The 23,117-nt window shown below is 42.9% G+C and overlaps 1 protein-coding gene across 1 annotated transcript in view; it reads left to right on the top strand.

Annotated features, from left to right (window-relative positions):
- The window catches only part of LRRC4C (leucine rich repeat containing 4C), a 1,007,170-nt gene that overhangs the window by 71,177 nt on the left and 912,876 nt on the right, over positions 1–23,117 (top strand). Inside the window, exon 2 of the mRNA XM_038407809.2 lies at positions 10,596–12,221. The gene's annotated coding sequence lies outside the window, so the exon portion shown is untranslated. The remainder of the gene's footprint in view (positions 1–10,595; positions 12,222–23,117) is intronic.

Here is a 23,117-nt window from a genome sequence, read left to right as displayed (position 1 = left end):
TTATCAAAGGAGCTTAAAGGAATTAGGTTGCACTGCTAGATCTCATTGAATTTGAAATGTATTTGATCATCTAACTCCCATAGATGCTTTTGAAAATCCTTAAACCAGTATCCAGATTCAGCCTCACAAGAACATTCCCCTTCACAATTGGCTCCTTTAGTGGCACTTGTAGCAGAGTAACCAAGGAATGAGTGGACTATTGTCCTCTCTCACCTTCAGCGGAAGCTACATTCAACATTTGTTCAAAATGTCTTTAGTATGGTAAGAAGCAGAATCTCCCTATCTCAAAACCCTTCCTCCCAGGAACACAATTACCAGCTAAAACCCTTTTTTACCTTCCTGTTGAATATGGGAAAAGGGAATCTTAGCCCAGTACAGTCCTTTACACACTCCACTCCCTAGCATATCCACTTGCAATTTATGTATAATAAAAAACCTTAGTACTTCTGCATTTTCAAAACATAATAGAAACACGTTTGGGAAATAACTTTCTCTGAGAGGTCATTACTGCCTTTCAGATTCTCTAAAGAGGCTACAGCATTTGCTCAAGAAACTCCCTGAAAAAGCACAAGAACAAATCCGCACAGACACACCCCTAGAACCCCGACCTGGGGTATTCTATCTGCTACCCAAGATCCATAAACCTGGAAATCCTGGACGCCCCATCATCTCAGGCATTGGCACCCTGACAGCAGGATTGTCTGGCTATGTAGACTCCCTCCTCAGGCCCTTCGTTACCAGCACTCCCAGCTATCTTCGAGACACCACTGACTTCCTGAGGAAACTACAGTCCATTGGTGATCTTCCTAAAAACACCATCCTAGCCACTATGGATGTAGAAGCCCTCTACACCAACATTCCACACAAAGATGGACTACAAGCCATCAGGAACAGTATCCCTGATAATGTCACGGCTAACCTGGTGGCTGAACTTTGTGACTTTGTCCTCACCCATAACTTTTCACATTTGGGGACAATGTATACCTTCAAATCAGTGGCACTGCGATGGGTACCTGCATGGCCCCACAGTATGCCAACATTTTTATGGCTGACTTAGAACAACGCTTCCTCAGCTCTCGTCCCCTAATGCCCCTACTCTACTTGTGCTACATTGATGACATCTTCATCATCTGGACCCATGGAAAAGAAGCCCTTGAGAAATTCCACCATGATTTCAACAATTTCCATCCCACCATCAACCTCAGCCTGGACCAGTCCACAAAAGAGATCCACTTCCTGGACACTACAGTGCTAATAAGCAATGGTCACATAACCACCACCCTATATCGGAAACCTACTGACCGCTATTCCTACCTACATGCCTCTAGCTTTAATCCAGATCATACCACACAATCCATTGTCTACAGCCAAGCTCTACGATATAACCGCATTTGCTCCAACCCCTCAGACAAACACCTATGTGTTTGTGCCCCTCTGCCATGTACATTGGCCAAACTGGGCAGTCTCTATGTAAAAGAATGAATGGACACAAATCAGACGTCAAGAATTATAACATTCAAAAACCAGTTGGAGAACACTTCAATCTCTCTGGTCACTCGATTACAGACCTAAGAGTGGCTATACTTCAACAAAAAAGCTTCAAAAACAGACTCCAACGAGAGACTGCTGAATTGGAATTAATTTGCAAACTGGATACAATTAACTTAGGCTTGAATAGATACTGGGAATGGATGAGTCATTACACAAAGTAAAACTATTTCCCCATATTATTTCTCCCTCCCACCCCACCCCCACAGTTCCTCAGATATTCTTGTTAACTGCTGGAAATAGCCTACCTTGCTTGTCACCATGAAAGGTTTTCCTCCTCCCCCCCCCCCCCCGCCCTGCTGCTGGTGATGGCTTATCTTAAGTGATCACTCTCCTTACAGTGTGTATGATAATCCCATTGTTTCATGTTCTCTGTGTGTGTATATAAATCTCCCCTCTGTTTTTTCCACCAAATGCATCCGATGAAGTGAGCTGTAGCTCACGAAAGCTTATGCTCTAATAAATTTGTTAGTCTCTAAGGTGACACAAGTACTCCTTTTCTTTTTGCGAATACAGACTAACACGGCTGCTACTCTGAAAACTAAAGAGGCTGTGTTCTGTTCAGATAACCATCTGAACTACATTGAATTTCCTAACTCTTTTGGAGAGTCTCTCTTAGCCGCACTTGCAGTGTAAAGATGAGTACAAAGCTTGCTTGTTGAATTCCTTTCCCTGGAAGTGGGACTCAGAAGGAAAGTCAGACACAGCTGCTGAGAGAATGAAAATCTCTGAAGGGTTGAAATATTGATAAAACTATCCCTCTCACCCTATCTTTATTGGCAGTCAATAAAACTGGAACCAGTGTAAATATCAGAATCATCTTCGTAGACAAAGAAGGCACAAAGTTGAGGTGCAGTTGAACAACTAAAGGTTGCAGGGAGTTTAACAAATGTACTGAATCTTTCAGTGATCCAAGAGACACATGTAATAGTTATGGTTTATAGCTTTAAAATATTTTTTCTGTGTCTAGTTAAAGATCATTAAATGGGACTGTGACCTTCTAAAAAGTAAATTGAAAAGAATCCGTTACTAATAATCCCTTGGAAAACTAAAATACAACAGATTGTAAAACTGATTTGACCATCGATGCTTTTATTCACCAGCTGTGATGAACTTACACTGGTCAGTCTTGTTTTAGATTAGTAAATTTTGCTCTGTTTCTCAAACAATAGCACAGCATAGCGAAGGTGCCCTGTATGTCTTATCAACCAAGTTGTTTTCACTACAAAGACAAATGCCTGAAAGAAAGATGCAGACGTGTGGTTTGAAGAAGTCAAATTTTGATAATTGACCCGTCCACCCCTCTTCCCCTAATGAAAGAAAGAAAAGGCATAACATCAAAGATGAATGCAAGAGCCTATGTCAAATCAATCTTTCAACATGGGAAAAGTATCAATTTTATTCATGTTGATAGGAGTCGGATATCACCTCTATAATTATGTTGATTTTTTAGGAGGGGGCAAGAGGAGTTTGGGGTTTTTTCTTCAAAAACACACTTTCAATCACTCCCTTTTTCTTAAAAGAAAAAATAATCTAACATTTTAGATCTTAAATTACTGGACTAGGCCCTTTAAGAATGTTTTAACTGTGAAATGAACTGTTTGCGTATTTCAAAATTATTTTGTTTTTGAAACCCTTCCTTTCTCTAATCCTGTGTGTGTGTGTGTGTGTGTGACGGATAGTGTTAGTCATCCAACTCTCACTGTTCTTTTTTTTTTTTTAATTATTAAAATTGGGTGCCTAACTGTCCTAGGTCCCTTTAAATACCCCAGCCTTAAAAAATAACAGCAAAAGAGCACAAATCAAAACCAGAACAAGGGCATGCTGGAATACAAAACATAATCAACCAGAAATTATGGGCTTGAAGTAGGAATTACTGAGTGAAATTCTATAACCTGTGCTATGCAGGAAGTCAGACTAGAGTATCAGAATGGACCTTTCTGGGTTTAACATTTACAGGTGAATAATATTTAGTATTCCAAAAGAAAATGAAAAAAATATTCAGACATTCACAAAGTCTCTATGAAGGGTAGATGGCCATACTTTGGGGGTGTTTAATGTTTTAGTGCAGCACCAGGATGCACTCATTGGGTGGCCCAGTGAAGAACTCTGTGTGAGGCTGCACTTTTTTTTTCCCCCAGGCAAAGGGCTTATGGACAAGCCAAGTCATTGGGATTGGGAGTTCCCATTTGTGGAGAGTTGACAGGATCAAGCCCACTGTGGAAAGCTTTTTGATTTTTTCCCTTTCTTTTGTAGAGGAGAGGTTTAGATAAGACATGTATTATGATAAACTTGTATTGTATTGGTAGGTTGTGGCCGCATTGTACTAAGCACTTTACAAACTATATATATATATATATATATAAATGTTCATCACAAGGGTATACAATGCACATTTCTATTTACTTTGGGTTCCAGTCACTAATGCTGTGATTCTCTTTTTTGGGCAATAGATCCTCCTGTGGGTTCACCTTCCCTTCCAGACCCACAATCTCCCATTTCTGTCTTCTGAACATCTATATGTAATGTTTATTCAGCATTCAGAAGACAGGTTGATTGAAGAGCAATAGGTTTCAGAGTAGCAGCCATGTTAGTCTGTATTCGCAAAAAGAAAAGGAGTACTTGTGGCACCTTAGAGACTAACAAATTTATTAGAGCATAAGCTTTCGTGAGCTACAGCTCACTTCATCGGATGCATTTGGTGGAAAAAACAGAGGAGAGATTTATATATACACACAAAGAGAACATGAAGCAATGGGTTTATCATACACACTGTAAAGAGAGTGATCACTTAAGATAAGCCATCACCAGCAGCAGGGGGGGGGGAAAGGAGGAAAACCTTTCATGGTGACAAGCAAGGTAGGCTAATTCCAGCAGTTAACAAGAATATCAGAGGAACAGTGGGGGGTGGGGTGGGAGGGAGAAATACCATGGGGAAATAGTTTTACTTTGTGTAATGACTCATCCATTCCCAGTCTCTATTCAAGCCTAAGTTAATTGTATCCAGTTTGCAAATTAATTCCAATTCAGCAGTCTCTCGTTGGAGTCTGTTTTTGAAGCTTTTTTGTTGAAGTATAGCCACTCTTAGGTCTGTGATCGAGTGACCAGAGAGATTGAAGTGTTCTCCAACTGGTTTTTGAATGTTATAATTCTTGACGTCTGATTTGTGTCCATTCATTCTTTTACGTAGAGACTGTCCAGTTTGGCCAATGTACATGGCAGAGGGGCATTGCTGGCACATGATGGCATATATCACATTGGTAGATGTGCAGGTGAACGAGCCTCTGATTGTGTGGCTGATGTGATTAGGCCCTATGATGGTATCCCCTGAATAGATATGTGGACAGAGTTGGCAACGGGCTTTGTTGCAAGGATAGGTTCCTGGGTTAGTGGTTCTGTTGTGTGGTGTGTGGTTGCTGGTGAGTATTTGCTTCAGATTGGGGGGCTGTCTGTAAGCAAGGACTGGTCTGTCTCCCAAGATCTGTGAGAGTGATGGGTCGTCCTTCAGGATAGGTTGTAGATCCTTGATGATGCGTTGGAGAGGTTTTAGTTGGGGGCTGAAGGTGATGGCTAGTGGCGTTCTGTTATTTTCTTTGTTGGGCCTGTCCTGTAGTAGGTGACTTCTGGGTACTCTTCTGGCTCTGTCAATCTGTTTCTTCACTTCAGCAGGTGGGTATTGTAGTTGTAGGAATGCATGATAGAGATCTTGTAGGTGTTTGTCTCTGTCTGAGGGGTTGGAGCAAATGCGGTTATATCGTAGCGCTTGGCTGTAAACAATGGATCGAGTGGTATGATCTGGAGGAAAGCTAGAGGCATGTAGGTAGGAATAGCGGTCAGTAGGTTTCCGATATAGGGTGGTGTTTATGTGACCATCGCTTATTAGCACCGTAGTGTCCAGGAAGTGGATCTCTTGTGTGGACTGGTCCAGGCTGAGGTTGATGGTGGGATGGAAATTGTTGAAATCATGGTGGAATTCCTCAAGAGCTTCTTTTCCATGGGTCCAGATAATGAAGATGTCATCAATGTAGCGCAAGTAGAATAGGGGCATTAGGGGACGAGAGCTGAGGAAGCATTGTTCTAAGTCAGCCATAAAAATGTTGGCATACTGTGGAGCCATGCGGGTACCCATCACAGTGCCGCTGATTTGAAGGTATACATTGTCACCAAATGTGAAATAGTTATGGGTCAGGACAAAGTCACAAAGTTCAGCCACCAGGTTAGCCGTAACAGTATCGAGGATACTGTTCCTGACGGCTTGTAGTCCATCTTTGTGTGGAATGTTGGTGTAGAGGGCTTCTGCATCCATAGTGGCTAGGATGGTGTTTTTAGGAAGATCACCAATGGACTGTAGTTTCCTCAGGAAGTCAGTGGTGTCTCGAAGATAGCTGGGAGTGCTGGTAACGAAGGGCCTGAGGAGGGAGTCTACATAGCCAGACAATCCTGCTGTCAGGGTGCCAATGCCTGAGATGATGGGGCGTCCAGGATTTCCAGGTTTATGGATCTTGGGTAGCAGATAGAATACCCCAGGTCGGGGTTCTAGGGGTGTGTCTGTGCGGATTTGTTCTTGTGCTTTTTCAGGGAGTTTCTTGAGCAAATGCTGTAGTTTCTTTTGGTAACTCTCAGTGGGATCAGAGGGTAATGGCTTGTAGAAAGTGGTGTTGGAGAGCTGCCTAGTAGCCTCTTGTTCATACTCCGACCTATTCATGATGACGACAGCACCTCCTTTGTCAGCCTTTTTGATTATGATGTCAGAGTTGTTTCTGAGGCTGTGGATGGCACTGTGTTCTGCATGGCTGAGGTTATGGGGTAAGCGATGCTGCTTTTCCACAATTTCAGCTCGTGCACGTCAGTGGAAGCAGTCTATGTAGAAATCCAGGGTGCTGTTTCGATCTTCAGGAGGAGTCCACCCAGAATCCTTCTTTTTGTAGTGTTGACAGGAAGGTCTCTGTGGGTTAATATGTTGGTCAGAGGTGTGTTGGAAATATTCCTTGAGTCTGAGACGTCGAAAATAGGATTCTAGGTCACCACAGAACTGTATCATGTTCGTGGGGGTGGAGGGGCAAAAGGAGAGGCCCCGAGATAGGACAGATTCTTCTGCTGGGCTAAGAGTATAGTTGAATAGATTAACAATATTGCTGGGTGGGTTACGGGAACCATTGTTGTGGCCCCTTGTGGCATATAGTAGTTTAGATAGCTTAGTGTCCTTTTTCTTTTGTAGAGAAGCAAAGTGTGTTTTGTAAATGGCTTGTCTAGTTTTTGTAAAGTCCAGCCACGAGGAAGTTTGTGTGGAAGGTTGGTTCTTTATGAGAGTATCCAGTTTTGAGAGCTCATTCTTAATCTTTCCCTGTTTGCTGTAGAGGATGTTGATCAGGTGGTTCCACAGTTTCTTTGAGAGTGTGTGGCACAAGCTGTCAGCATAGTCTGTGTGGTATGTAGATTGTAATGGATTTTTTACCTTCAGTCCTTTCGGTATGATGTCCATCTGTTTGCATTTGGAGAGGAAGATGATGTCTGTCTGTATGTGTGCGAGTTTTTTCATGAAGTTGACAGATTTCCACTCTATACGGCTAAATTCAGTGCCTTGCATAATGACAGGTTTCAGAGTAGCAGCCGTGTTAGTCTGTATTCGCAAAAAGAAAAGGAGTACTTGTGGCACCTTAGAGACTAACAAATTTATTAGAGCATAAGACACTTCTGCTAACCACAAAGCTGAGTCTGCATAGCCTTCTAGGAACAGCTGCTTCACACTGGGCATGCTCACAGGCTTCAACACAATTATTATCATGTCATTGCTTATACCAATTTGTTGTAGCCATGACCGTCCCAGGACATTAAAAAGACCAGAGGGGTGAAGTAATATTGTTTATTGGACTAACTTCTGTTGATGAGAGAGACAAGCTTTGGAGCTATACAGAACTCTTCTTCAAGTCTGGGAAAGGTACTCATACCATTATTTAGTCTCATTTACAGAGTGATAAGCTATATAGATAATTCAGTACCTGGGTTGAGGCCATACAGCCATGATGCTTCCTGACTAAGTGTTACTCCTAGTGAAGGCCCTGCAAAACCAGAGTGGCATGTGTTTATTTGTAGCTAAATCCCAGCAGGTGTTTTCAAAGAGACGCTCCATGTTGATAAGTGACTAGTCTAGGTGAGCTTTGGTAAGAACTTAACAGGAAGATCAGCTATATTCAGGGAGAGGAAGGTGTAGGCTGGAAATTAAGAGAAGGAGCTCTAGAGAAACCACATCTGTCTGAGTGGCAAAGAGTCCTGTGGTACCTTATAGACTAACAGACGTATTGGAGCATAAGCTTTCTTGGGTGAATGTATTCATCCAACGAAGTGGGTATTCACCCACGAAAGCTTATGCTCCAATACATCTGTTAGTCTATAAGGTGCCACAGGACTCTTTGCCACTTTTACAGTTTCAGACTAACACGGCTACCCTTCTGATACTTGACATATCTGTCTGATTTGTATTTTTTGTAGATGGCTCTAGTTTTTGCCATTTGGTTGTCTAAACTGCACAAACTGACTGTGATTAGAGGCTTTGATGGGATCTTAGTGGTAGTTTTGATTGAATAAGAATCCTGTAAAAGTAACTTGAAACTCCAGAAGATATTTTGTCCCAATTGCAAATTAGCATGGCATGATCATTTGTGGCAGGGGGCAAAATTGACATAGAATCATAGGACTGGAAGGGATCTTGAGAGGTGTTCTAGTCCAGTCCCCTGCATTTGAGGTGCTACTAAGTATTATTTAGACCATCCCTGACTGGTGTTTTTCTAACCTGCTCTTAAAAATCCACAATGATGGAAATTTCATAGCCTCCCTAGGCGATTTATTCCAGTGCTTAACCAACCTGACACAACGTTTTTCCTAATGTCCAACCTAAACTGCCCTGGGTGCAATTTAAGTCCATTGCTTCTTATCTTATCTGCAGAGACATCTATTCTTATAATATGGACCTCTTCAGAGACTGAATGAGACTGGTAGCCAAGTGACTATAGTTTGAGAATTGCTGCTAACAATCATTTATTCTAGAGCATCCTTTATTAAAATCCATTCTTTCATATGTAGTTTAATTTAAGGCAGAAATAATAAATTATAATGGAAAGTCTCTTTCATATAGAAACTCTTATTCAATAGGATCCCTGAATTTTTAAGTATAAGGTGTGAATTCCTCAAACCATCTTCGTGGTTACAGTTATTTGACAACACACACCACAACAATGCTTGGGACCGGAAGTATAGAATGCTTTAGTCAGCTGTAACTAGACCAGAGGTGGGCAAACTACGGCCCATGGGCCACATCCGGCCCATGGGACCATCCAGCCCAGCCCCTGAGCTCCTGGCTGGCGAGGTTAGCCCCTGCCCCCTCTCCCGCGGTTCCCCCTCCCCCGCAGCATTGCCACAATGCAGGCAGTGGGGATGCAAGCTCCTGCTGCTCTGAGGAGCATGGTAAGTGGGGGGTGGCGGCGCACACATGGCAGTGGGGGGGTTGGATAGCGGGTCCTGGGGGGCAGTCAGGGGACAGGGGGCAGTTAGGGGTGGGGGATCCTGGGGGGCAGACAGAGGACAGGGATCAGGGGTGGTTGGATGGGGCGGAGGTTTTGGGGCCGTCAGGGGTCCGGGAACAGGGGGGTTGGATAGGGCGTGGGAGTCCTAGGGAGCCTGCCAGGGGGTGTGGCTAGGTCGGGGCAGTCAGGGTACAGGGAGCAGGGGGAGTTGGATAGGGGGTGGGATCCTGGGGGTGCAGTTTGGGGTGGGGGATCCCAGAAGGGGGCAGTTGGGGGGCAGGAAGTGGGAGGGGGCGAATAGGGGACGGGGGCCAGGCTGTTTGGGGATGCACAGCCTTCCCTACCCGACCCTCCATACAGTTTCGCACCCTGATGTGGCCCTCGGGCCAAAAAGTTTGCCCATCCCTGAACTAAACAGATAACTTTAGTGTGACAGATTGTGATTGTCCACACTGGAACTCGACCAGGACACTGGTGCTTCCTTACAAGAAGTTCTATGGGATATTTAATGACCACAAGTGGAAAACCTAGCTTCTTGAGAATCATTGAGCCTACTAATACCATGGTGGAGTATTGGTTTGGTCCTTATTTGAAAAGAAGAGCATCTTTTGTTCCCATTGTTTGGTTAGTGTCATTGATGTTTGTGATTTAGGAAAATTATCTTCCTTCCTTAAGGGGTTTACAGACAGTGATGGTAGTAATTGTGGGTGGTGTGGAAGGGAAAGAATTGAAACATAAAAACAAAGGGAGTTGGAACAGTTATGCTTAACACATCTTGTTCTGAGATTTTTTTTATATAAATCATTTTATGTTAAAATTGGAGCATAAACTAAATTAGGGTTGGTTGGTCAGTGGTAGAAGGCTATTTTTCAATCTTCTGAATCAGTTCCTTATAGCATCTTCTGTTTTCCCATCGAAATGCAAAACAGATCCAGCCCCATTTAAATTGAATGATCTGGTGAGCCCACAGTCCAGAGTTTGATAGTTGTAGGGTTCAGTTACCAACAGTTCATCTTTATTCAGTACTTACTATATTCCCACTGATTATATGGGTTTCTGATAGGTGTGGAATTGTTTGCCCTGAACATTATTCTGAGCAGTAATAGCAGTGCCAGAGGCAGTTTCCCCATGCTGCCCAACCAAAAAAGGTCTGAACCCTGTCCAGGAAGGACCAGTTAAAACCGTGGGAAGATAATTCCATCTCTGTGGCCATTCAGTCACCATTTATTTTTCAGTCCATGACCCAATGCTACCAATAAGGGGTTTGTCTAAAGCTAATTGTGAAAGTTCCATTTGCGATATGGGCATATGTATGCTGAGATCACAAAACTCATTTCACATATATCATTGACCAGCTATCTCTATCTGGTATTGATAACACTTACTGCTGGTCCACGTTGGATTCAAACTCTTAATTTGGAAGGCTCGATATCTCATTACCACTCCTCTGAGCCATCCAGTCTAAACACAGTCATAACATTAAAAAATATACACCTATCTTTAAAAGTTTTTTTCTTTTGTTTGTAGGTTTCCCTTCCTCTGGTTCCTGAATTGAGTAATATATAGTGTAATCTGCTGGAAAAGACTGGGATTATAAATAAGAGATTACCTGCAGAACATCTCTTGAATGCTGAACGTAAACAGAAGAACCCAGTAAAACATCACTGGCTGAGCAGCGTCTTCCAAGAGAGCGAACCACAATGTGGATGGTGCTCCGCAGCTAGGATTTGTACACCCCAGATGCTCAAAGGCTAATGCACCAGTGAAGGGTCACTACTTAACCAATAGACTACAAATCCATTCTGTTGGCTGCATGGCATCATATTATTGAAGTACACTGTGCTGATAACTCCAAACTCATTTCACATCACTGAAGTATTTCTGTAGAAGAATAGATCTCATTGAGAAACAGAGAATTATCAAGCACCCCTGGAACCATAATGTTTTATGTCTATCAATTCAAACCCTGCTTGACTCACTAATGTTTTTTCACCTAATCAAAAATCTGTCTCTTTTTATACCAATAATCACTCATCTTTGAATATTTGTTTCCCATCTCAAGATTGATAGGAAGGGGCTGCTTTTAAAAATCTTGTATATGTAGTGTAGCGGTGGATTTAAAATATTGCCTAGGTCCCTTTGAGCCTTTTTATTAACCTAATGCATCTCTCTCTGAACATTGTTTCTCTCACAACTGCCAGGCTATGGCCCCAGGCTTCTAAAGCATTTAGCATCCTCCTTTTATCCTAAATAAAATAAGATCTCTGGCTCTGATATTCCTTGAAAGTAATAATCCAGATTAATTCAGGCTTCTGTAGCAGTGTGGAAACAGTTTCCCATTTGACCTGCAACTAAATCTAGAGACTTCCCCACAGAAAATACACATGCACAATCACACAACACACACAGAGTACGTAGAATGCCTTGAAGAAACTGTAGCTAACCACCTTATTAGTATTCCTCCCTCCTCTGTGTTTCACTTGCAGCAACAGAGGGCTGAGCAAAATGCAGTAGAACAGGGACAGAGACAGAGCTGGCAATCATCTCAATGCAGGCTGCTGAATGTAGGGGGTGGGGGGATGCAGCAAAGGAAGATTAATAACCTTGCCATAATCCTGTGAACTCTGGAAGGAGATACTTCTGGTGACAGAGCCATTCTTGTCTTGATTAATTGGACTGAGTGAGTTAGTGACTGGCAATCCACCTGGTTTGGAGGGGACCCTGGGTTTTGCTGTTCTTTGAATCCTCTACCCATCTGAGAAGGTAACAGTGAGACCTACCATCTGCAGTACACACAGCAGCTATTGGAGGCTACTACTGACAGTTTGGACTACAGTTTTTGGTGAGCAAGAAGCCAGGTATAGTGTACAGTGGAGATTAATATACTCAGGCCACTCAATTTCACAGTCTGGTCCCCCAGCCACCTCCCCCACCAAACATCCTTTCCCAATTGCTTTTGAGTTCTGGGCTCACTTTTGACATAGTCTTTTGGACACATTTTGCTGGGGATGGAAGATCAGTAAATGGAACCTTTGAAAACTAATCATTTTGCTCCTATGTGACTTGAAAAAATAAACAGAAAAGAAGAATCCACGTTCATCGGAGGAATTTTTAATTTCCTTTGGAGAAGTTTTAGGAGGGACCATCCAAAAGGTAAATCCAGGGGCTTGCCTGCCCCTTCTTCCTCTTTACATTGTTTATGCTTGATTTGTTTCATCTAGAAAGAAGCTAAAAGATGAGTATGGATCACCTATAATGCGTGGTGACACTGTGTAGGTGTGTTGTGGATTCTGCTTGTCATTTGCACCTCCCCACCTCTATTTGCTTTATTTTTTGATTTACCTAGTATTTGCAAAGCTAAAGTACCTGTAAAATAATGATCTAGAGTGAGAAATGTTGGTAAAATAGCATTTGAAAGCTTTTATTTTTGGTCTGAGTCCAAAGGAATTCTCTCTCACACACAAGCAAAAAGCCCACGCAATAACTTCAATGGGAGTCTCTGTATTTTCACAAATCATGTTTTTCCCCCCTCTATGCATTTCAGTCTGCTCTGAAGCGATGAATATGCGAGTACAGAAAGCTGCTCCTGCTGCTGTTAGCTGGAGCAGATGACAGAATGGAAACTGTTGAGGATTTGTGGACCACTCTGTTATGTGGAGTTTTTCTGCTATTGCTTCTCATTAACCTATTGAATGCATCTTGCACTGTTTTAAGGCTACAGCATTTGTGAAATATTTGGGGCCATAGCTCTAATCCTTCCAAATCAGACTGAAGTGCCAATCACAAATGGTTTCTTATTGCCTCTCATTTATTTGGATGGGAGGGGGGACATAAGAGGGAGGTTTAAGGTGGCATCAAGCATACAGGTGTTCTAAGTAACTGCTTTGTCCAGCATGTTTTATTGTAGGGTAATGTTTCCCAGGATCTACTAAATCACATGTCTTTTGAGATATTCAAGATTTGAACCTAGATCTCCCCACAGGTGCTTTTCTTCAGAAATGCTGAGACTCTTGTAGCCATTCCCATCTTCCAATTATTTAATGAAAGTAAAATACTATTGTATCGTAATAACATCAGGGATCCTGCACTTGAAGACGTTTTATTGCTGCATTGACAGAACTTAGCTTCCCCAAAGAGGTGAGAGATTCATTTGTAAATACATTTCTGAGATGCCTGGTTCCCCAAGTGGAATTGCTAGGGGCTTATTCCTTCTCAATTATATGAATATGAAGGACTAATATTGAAAGACGTGGTATCTATTTGATGCAATTATGTACAGCTGGCTAGCTGGTCTAGAAAGGCACAAGTATAAATGTGGCAATACTGAATAGGCAGAAATAGAGGGGTGTTGAAGTCTATATACAATGTATGTTACAATGCATCAGACCTTTGAAGGCACATCCTATTTCATGTGGCCTTTTTATTTGCTCCATTAGGTAAGAATAAATGTAACGAGGCCTTTTTTGATTGGGTGTTGCATTGTAAAACTAAACACTTAATGAAAAGGCCTCTGCTACAAAGTAATTGAATAATCTCATATTATTACATCTTGCCTGTTAGTCAGTCTCTCTGGCTGTGTTTGTGGCTGTTCTCGTATACCAGCTTGACAGAGGGATTAAACAAGGAAAGCTGGTTATAGCTGTGTTTCTCCTTGTTTTCTGCAAGTGATATTCCATCCCACAACAATGTTACTGTATGGGAATATGACAGGCAAATCTGTCTCCGGTCAAGGTATAATTTATCATTTTTTTTTGTTCCATTATGTTTCTCTTGGATCCTCCTCATCTTCTCATGAGGCATATGAATTGCGATTGATTTTACATTTACATTGTCTCAGGGGAGGATTTTAAATAAAATCTTATGGGAATCTCCAGGACTCTTTTCTTTTGAAGAGATAACTAAGCTAAAAGAGACTTCAGATAAAAAGAAAGTTAGGGGGTGGATAACATACAAACTGGAAATGAAAAACTTTCATATTCTGGGAGAATGGAGGACACACAAGATCCCCTAGCCCAATCCGGTCAGGTGCAAATTATCCTCAACTCAGTGGGACAACAGTGGGAATTGAAGGATCGTCATCACTTCAGTTGATTGGACCATAATGATGCAGCCTAACCATAGCTAAAGCCATAGAGAAAAGGCCACACTTCTCTTTGGGTTTGGATAATCTCTGTGTTTGTGTGCATGAGGCCAATGTTTTCTGTTTTTTTGTTTCTTTGTTTGTTTGTTTTTGTTGGATGGGTTAAGCAGCAAAGATTATCTGTAGCCAACAAACTAATTTAAAAGTTTTTCTTGGAGTGGGTAGATTAGCAAAGTTATTTAGGGAAAATGCTTCATTTTACTTCTTGACCAACTGTTTCTCAATTTAGATTCCTACATTGTTCCCTGAAACTAACCTTTCATGGACTTGATTACGAATTTCCTAAATGTAATGTTCCATAGGCATTTTCTTCTGCTTGTAAGTCTGATAACTCTATAGGATGGATGTTAAAGTTACTGAAACAGTATTAATTATCCTTATGGCATGGAGAAAGCAGATAAAATTCAGTATTGCCAGATTTCATGACAAGCTAGTTTATCTAGGAACCGAATTAAGCATCAGCTTGGAGTGTGTGGGAAATTGGAATATAAATATGTACAATTAAAACAACTATTTAAATGAAAATATTAAATGTCTCACTTGTACGATGTTCCCATTTTATCCCAGTTCATGGCTGGGTTTGGAGATACAATTTTTTGCATTGCAGAAATATGGAGAATTCTGTAGTTAATGCTGTTTTCCATGTATTGTTTGAGGGATTATAAAAGCTCACCGTTCTGTATACTGTACGTATCAGCATGTTGCTATTGGAAGGTCCGTAAGAGTCCTTAAACCAAATGAATGTAGTGCCGCAGTAGAAGCTTCCCAGTAGAAATGTAGGTACGGTGAGATTATCAAAGATTGAATTACCTAAATATTATTTTAAGAATATGTGGAAGATAAAAGGAACATTCAAATTTCTTCCCTATTTAGTTCCAGTCAGTTGAGCAGTTCCTCTCTCTCTTTCTCTCTCATTGCTGAAGTCAGCCAACCAGGCACAATGATTCTCCAGCACATGTTTCTATGTTTTTAAGACCCTGGGAGCTTTACACATGAATTCTTCCCTTCCTCAGAAACAAGCTGGGCTGACAACTGGCAAGTGAGCTTAGGCATTCTGTACAGGCCAAAAAGGAAGAAAAAAGAAAAGAAACAAAATCCTTCCAGCAATGCAGGACTTGAACCAAAAATAAAAGCTATGCAGGTTGACGATGCATAGTTTTGATTGTTGAGTCACCGTATTAGTCTGGAATATTATGTTGCATTAAAGTGCTAACATTGGGACCAGTTTTGAAATAAATGGGTACAGTAGTTTAGTATAGAGTAGAATAGTTTTAGCTGTAAACATGTACCCTGGATTGAAGAAAATGCTCTTTCCTAGTGGCCGATGATTTTGCTGGTACCCTGTGGCTGTTTACTCCTTTAGAAATAACCCTATGCCTAGAGCCAAAGGAGGACTGTAAAATTAGAATGAGGAGGAGGGTAAGAGGGAATATGGGGTTACTTGGTCTTGACTGGAGCACCTAGTAATAAAAGATCAACCAGGAGTTTCAACTGCTGTAACAAGTTAGCCATCTGAAACTTTTTATTTAATATAAATAGTACTCATAAATTAAATGTATCATGCACTCAACACTGTTTAAAAACAAAAAACATAGAGGAAACTTCAAGCTCTGCTCTACAGCCTGCAGTTTCAGTGCAGTTACATTTCCAGTCTCTCTCTCCCCTTCAGCAGATCCTCAACGCAGATGATACAAAGCTGGGAGGTATTGCCAATTCGGAGAAGGATCGGGATATTATACAGGAGGATCTGGATTACCTTGTAAACTGGAGTAATAGCAATAGGATGAAATTTAATAGTGAGAAGTGTAAGGTTATGCATTTAGGGATTAATAACAAGAATTTTAGCTATAAGTTGGGGACGCATCAATTAGAAGTAACGGAAGAGGAGAAGGACCTTGGAGTATTGGTTGATCATAGGATGACTATGAGCTGCCAATGTGATATGGCTGTGAAAAAAGCTAATGCGGTTTTGGGATGCATCAGGAGAGGCATTTCCAGTAGGGATAAGGAGGTTTTAGTACCGTTATACAAGGCACTGGTGAGACCTCACCTAGAATACTGTGTGCAGTTCTGGTCTCCCATGTTTAAAAAGGATGAATTCAAACTGGAGCAGGTACAGAGAAGGGCTACTAGGATGATCCGAGGAATGGAAAACTTGTCTTATGAAAGGAGACTTAAGGAGCTTGGCTTGTTTAGCCTAACTAAAAGAAGGTTGAGGGGAGATATGATTGCTCTCTATAAATATATCAGAGGGATAAATACAGGAGAGGGAGAGGAATTATTTAAGCTCAGCACCAATGTGGACACAAGAACAAATGGGTATAAACTGGCCACCAGGAAGTTTAGACTTGAAATCAGACGAAGGTTTTTAACCATCAGAGGAATGAAGTTTTGGAATAGCCTTCCAAGGGAAGCAGTGGGGGCAAAAGATCTATCTGGCTTTAAGATTCTACTCGATAAGTTTATGGAGGAGATGGTATGATGGGATAATGGGATTTTGGTAAATAATTGATCTTTAAATATTCAGGGTAAATAGGCCAAATCCCCTGAGATGGGATATTAGATGGATGGGATCTGAGTTACCCAGGAAAGAATTTTCTGTAGTATCTGGCTGGTGAATCTTGCCCATATGCTCAGGGTTTAGCTGATTGCCCTATTTGGGATCGGGAAGGAATTTTCCTCCAGGGCAGATTGGAGAGGCCCTGGAGGTTTTTCGCCTTCCTCTGTAGCATGGGGCATGGTTGATTTGAGGGAGGCTTCTCAGCTCCTTGAAGTCTTTGAACCATGATTTAAGGACTTCAATAGCTCAGACATGGGTGAGGTTTTTCATAGGAGTGGGTGGGTGAGATTCTGTGGCCTGCGCTGTGCAGGAGGTCAGACTAGATGATCAGAATGGTCCCTTCTGACCTTAGTATCTATGAATCTATGAAACTAAAGTTTATTAGGGAGGCTGAACAATCTGTTAGTGCCTAGAGAGGACAGTTCTTTCAGGCTGCCATCCAGGTTACCTGGGAGGCAGCTGATGTGCAATGTCTTGTATGTCTCCTGAAAGAAGGCTTTATTTCTTGACATTATGAACTATCTTAGGTTCATTTTTAGTCAAGATGAAATAAAAACACACTGACATAATCCATTTAAAAAATGCTACTGTGGCCCAGAATCACTGCTGTACCAGTACACAGGATAGACTTTGCTGCGTCTGTGACTGCATGTGGCCTGCTCAACAGTGTCATCTATTGGCATGTGACATTTTTATTTTCTGGAGACAACTTTCATTGTTCTGCATTACTAACACAATTCTCTTATATTTGTAGTTTCACCTGCTATGTCATTGATCATATTTTGTGTGAGAGCACATCTACCTTGCCAGTTGGGAGGAATGGAACATTTGGTGTCTGTGACAAATCATGACCTGTTCCTTTAGCTTGTTCAGTTTGTACTTAAAAAGTTTTCATGTTAGTAGCACAGCCTCTGGGTGAGTTGTTATTTCTGAGGATTGGATCTGGAACCTTTGATCTGAGCTAAAAGACGCAGCTCTGTTATCTTAAAGGCTATATAGTCTCCACTTCTGAATGGCTCAGCCTCTAGAGAAGGACAAAAAGCCACACTGTAGGAATGGTTTATTCTTACATATATACCCACTAATGTCTTTAGATTTTAGTTAAGAGATAATTTAGAGAACGGCTGCAGGGGAAGTTACAAGATATAGCACTGGGGCTTCATGTTTGTTATTTCACTGTAGCGTTTCCCTTTATATATACCCACTGCAGTTTAAAATACAATCAAGGTTGTGAAAGTGAGATTAGATAACTCCTGGAGATTAGTGACACAAAACAAGATGAAACAACCTTACAAAGGGATTTGAAGGAATGGAAAGCTTGCCCGGTGAACTGGAGAAAGGAGCCTGTTTCAGACATAGCAGTCAGCATGCTAAAGCTGCAGAGATGTGAGGACGGAGGACATGGGGGAGCACTTAGAGAAAGGTGAGGAAAGTGCAGAGGATGAATATTGTGGAAGACAGTGGGTTGGAGGAGGTGTGGCGGTTACTCCAATCAGAGGGTGTCAAGATTCCTTCCCCACTCTGAACTCTAGGATACAGATGTGGGGACCTGCATGAAAACCTCCTAAGCTTACTTTTACCAGCTTAGGTTAAAACTTCCCCAAGGTACAAACTATTTTACCTTTTGCCCTTGGACTTCCACTGCCACCACCAAACGTCTGGGTTTATTTTTGAGAAAGCATTGTTTGGAAATGTCTTTCCCCCCAAAATCCTCACCAAAACCTTGCACCCCCCTGCCTGGGGAAGGCTTGATAAAAATCCTCACCAATTTGCATAGGTGACCACAGACCCAAACCCTTGGATCTTAAGAAAAATGAAAAAAGCATTCAATTTCTTACAAGAAGAATTTTAATATAAGAAAAGGTAAAAAGAGTCACCTCTGTAAAATCAGGATGGTAAATACCTTACAGGGTAATTAGATTCAAAACATAGAGAATCCCTCTAGTCAAAACCTTAAGTTACAAGAAAGACACAAAGACAAGAAGATTCATTCTATTCAGCACAGTCTAATTTGTCAGCCATTTAAAGAAATCATAATCTAACGCATATCTAGCTAGATTACTTACTAAGTTCTAAGACTCCATTCCTGTTCTGTCCCCGGTAAAAGCATCACACAGACAGACCCTTTGTTTCTGCCTCCCTCCAGCTTTGAAAGTATCTTGTCTCCTCAATGGTCATTGTGGTCAAGTGCCAGCGAGGTTATCCTATCTTCTTAACTCTTTACAGGTGAAAGGATTTTTCCTCTGGCCAGGAGGGATTTTAAAGGTGTTTACCCTTCCCTTTGCATTTATGACACGCCCCCCAAATCACAGCTAGAGTGAAATGCTGGCTGGGATTTCTTCCTGGAGCTCTAGGAAAAAACAGAGTTAATAAAACACATGCGTCTCTAAATATACTACCAAGTATATAAAGACTAACAATATTTTCCACATCTCAAGGATGATTTTAAACAGTTGATTCTGGGAAACTTTCACGGTAGAGTGCATCAGCCACTTTGTTAGAAGTTCCTGAGATGTATTGGATGTTGAAATCAAAATCTTGGAGAGTTAAACTCCACCGAATTAGTTTTTTGTTATTTCCCGTGGTGGTATGAAGCCACTGTAGCGTAGCATGGTTGGTTTGCAGGTGGAAACGCTGTCCCCAAATATATGGGCGTAGCTTTTCCAGAGTGTAGACAATGGTGTAACATTCTTTTTCACTGACTGACCAGTTGCTTTCCCTCTCAAACAGTTTTTTGCTGAGAAACACTACAGGGTGGAATCCTTGATCCGGTCCTTCCTGCATTAAAACTGCTCCCACACCACGCTCGGACGCATCTCTGGTTACTAGGAACGGTTTGTCAAAGTCTGAGGCCCTTAGTACAGGGTCAGACATGAGTGTCGCTTTAAGTTGGTTAAAGGCCTTCTGACACTCTTCGGTCCACTGAACGTCATTTGTCTGTTTCTTTTTGGTTAGGTCTGTCAGTGGGGCGGTGATTTGGCTGTATTGCGGTACAAATCGTCTGTAATTACAGCCAAGCCTAAGAAGGATTGAACCTGTTTCTTTGACTTTGGGACAGGCCACTTTTGGATATCATCCACTTTGGCCTGTAGGGGGTTGATAGTTCCTTGACCCACCTGGTGTCCAAGGTAAGTCACTCTGTTTAGGCCTATTTGACACTTCTTAGCCTTAACCCTTAGTCCTGCCTCCCTTATGTGCTCAAAGACTTTTTGTAGATGTTCCAGGTGTTCTGCCCAGGAATCCGAAAATGTGGCCATATTGTCAAGGCGACTGCATATTCTCCTAATGCCGCTAGGAGACCATCTACAAGTCTTTGGAAGGTAGCGGGTGTATTCCGCAGCCTGAAAGGGAGTACATTAAATTCATACAGCCCGATGTGTGGTGAAGGCTGACCTTTCCTTGGCGGATTCATCTAGCGGTACCTGCCAGTACCCCTTGGTTAAGTCCAAGGTAGAGATGAACTGGGCCCGTCCCAGTTTCTCTAATAGTTCATGTGTGTGTGGCATTGGATAGTTGTCTGGGTGAGTTACAGCATTTAGCTTACGGTAGTCCACACAAAAACGTATCTCCCCATCTGCTTTGGGAACTAGAACCACTGGAGATGCCCAGGCACTGCCAGAGGGGCGGATTACACCCATCTGTAACATATTCTGGATCTCCTGTTCTATAGCAGTTTTAGCTTGAGGAGACACCCGGTAACGTTGGGCTTTAATTGGGTGAGCATTACCTGTGTCAATGGAGTGGTATGCCCGTTCAGTCAGTCCTGGGGTGGCTGAGAACGTCGGCGCGTAGCTAGTGCATAGCTCCTGGATCTGCTGTCGCTGTATACACCCGATGGTCAGGGAGACGTTCACTTCTTCCATGCCACCAGCACTTTTCCCGTCGTAGTAGACACCTTCAGGCCATTCAGCGTCATCTCTTCCCTGGGCTGTAAACTGACAAACCTTTAATTCTCTGGAATAAAAGGGCTTTAGAGAATTAATATGGTATACCTTAGGCTTTCGGTTGGAGGTGGGGAATGCTATGAGGTAATTAACAGCTCCCAGGCACTCCTAGACCATGAATGGCCCTTCCCACGACGCTTCCATTTTATGGGCCGGGAGCACCTTTAAGACCATAACCTGGTCTCCTACTTTGAAGGAACACTCTCTGGCATGTTTATCATACCAGGCTTTTTGCTCTTTTTGAGCATCCTGTAGGTTTTCTTTAGCAAGGGCTAGAGAGGTTCGGAGGGTGTTTTGTAGGTTGGTTACAAAGTCCAGAATGTTAGTTTCTGGAAAAGGTGTAAATCCCTCCCATTGTTGCTTCACCAACTGTAATGGCCCCTTAACCTCACGGCCATATAAAAGTTCAAATGGTGAAAACCCTAAACTGGGATGGGGTACAGCTCTGTAGGCAAAGAGCAACTGCTGCAACACTAGGTCCCAATCATTGGAGTGCTCATTTACGAATTTACCTATCATGGCCCCCAAAGTTCCATTAAACTTCACCGCCATGCCATTTGTTTGATGGTGGTAAGGAGTGGCAACCACGTGATTTTACCCCATGAGCTTCCCAAAGGCTTTCAATAGTTCCTGCCAGGAAATTTAGTTCCTGCATCTGTGAGGATGTCAGAGGGCCAATCTACCCTGGCAAAAATGTCTGTTAGTGCCTGGCACACACTCTTAGCCCTGGTGCTGCTTAGAGCTACTGCTTCCGGCCATCGGGTGGCAAAATCCATGAAAGTCAGTATGTACTACTTTCCTCTGGGTGTCTTTTTTGGAAAAGGACCCAGAATATCCACAGCTACTCGCTAAATGGAACTTCAATGATGGGGAGTGGCTGGAGAGGGGCTTTGACCTGGTCTTGGGGTTTTCCCACTTTTTGGCATACCTCACAAGACCAGACCTAGGTAGACACATCCTTGCCCATTCCCTCCCAGTGGAATGACCTCCCCAACTGGTCTTTGGTCCTGTTCACCCCAGCACGACCACTAGGATGATCGTGGGCTAAGCTCAAGAGCTTGACCCGGTACTTAGTTGGAACAACCAACTGTCTCTGAGGATGCCAGTCTTCCTGGTGTCCACCAGAAAGAGTTTCCTTGTATAAGAGTCCTCTTTCTACAACAAACCTGGATCGATTAGAAAAGCTGAGAGGCGGTGGGTTGCTCCGTGCCGCCGTCCAAGCTCTCTGGAGACTTTCATCTACTTCCTGTTCATCCTGGAACTATTCCCTTGATGCTGGAGAGATCAGTTCCTCATTGGATTGTGGACCTATGCTTGGTCCCTCTGGAAGTGATGTAGAGGATGGGGGTGTTTCTTTGACTGTGAACCGCTCTCCGCTGGTGCACTATGTTGGGGTTCAGGTCCAGCTGAGCCTCTTGTGTAGGATTATCGGCTGCTGCCTGTTCAGGTTTGGTGGGGCCCTCTGGGGTTAGGGTTGCAAGTACTGGATTCAGTGCAGGCAATGGGTTTGGTGCTGGTTGTTCCACCTGTTCCGGTTCTGGGACTGGCACTGTCTGGGTCTCTGGGACTGGATCCACTACTGCTGTTGCAGACCTTGGCCTGGGGTCCAGGTCCATCACCTCTGACTGGGTCCTGGTAGAAGTTTCCAGAACAGTGCTAGATGTGATGGCTGGTCTAGTCTGGTTGCAGGTGACCATTCCCATCCTCTTGGCTGACTTCACATGATTGGCCAAGTCTTCCCCCAACAGCATGGGGATGGGATAATCATCATAAACTGCAAAAGTCCACATTCCTGACCAGCCCTTGTACTGGACAGGCAACTTAGCTGTAGGCAAATTGAAAGAGTTGGACTTGAAGGGTTGAATCGTCACTTGGATCTCTGGGTTGATTAAATTGGGGTCCACTAAGGAAGCATGGATAGCTGACATCTGTGCTCCGGTGTCCCTCCATGCAGTGACCTTCTTCCCGCCCACACTCACAGTTTCCCTCCACTCCAAGGGTATCCGGGAGGTATCTGGGCCTGAGGACCAATGGTGTGATTCTGGTGCAATGAACTGTAATCTGTTGGGGTTCTTGGGGCAGTTTGCCTTCACATGCCCCGGCTCGTTACATTTAAAACATTGTCCAGCTGACGGGTCACTGGGGCGAGGTGGGTTGCTGGAGAATGGTGTGGCAGGACGATAAGGTGGCTGGAGGGTTCCTTGGGGGGTAGATGGGGTCTTGGGCGGCCCCCGGTAGTAGGGTGTGGTCTGAGGTTCTCCCTTCTGGTATCCGCTCCAACTGCAACCAGTTTTTTTCCTCTCTGCCACCTCCACCCATTTGGCTCCAATCTCCCCCACCTCGATTACAGTTTTGGGCTTCCCATCTAGGATGTATCTTTCTATTTCCTCAGGAACACCCTCTAA

This window comes from Dermochelys coriacea, chromosome 6, assembly GCF_009764565.3.
Source record: "Dermochelys coriacea isolate rDerCor1 chromosome 6, rDerCor1.pri.v4, whole genome shotgun sequence".
NCBI classification, from domain to species: Eukaryota; Metazoa; Chordata; order Testudines; family Dermochelyidae; genus Dermochelys; species Dermochelys coriacea.
This window is presented reverse-complemented; position numbering and strand designations above follow the sequence as displayed.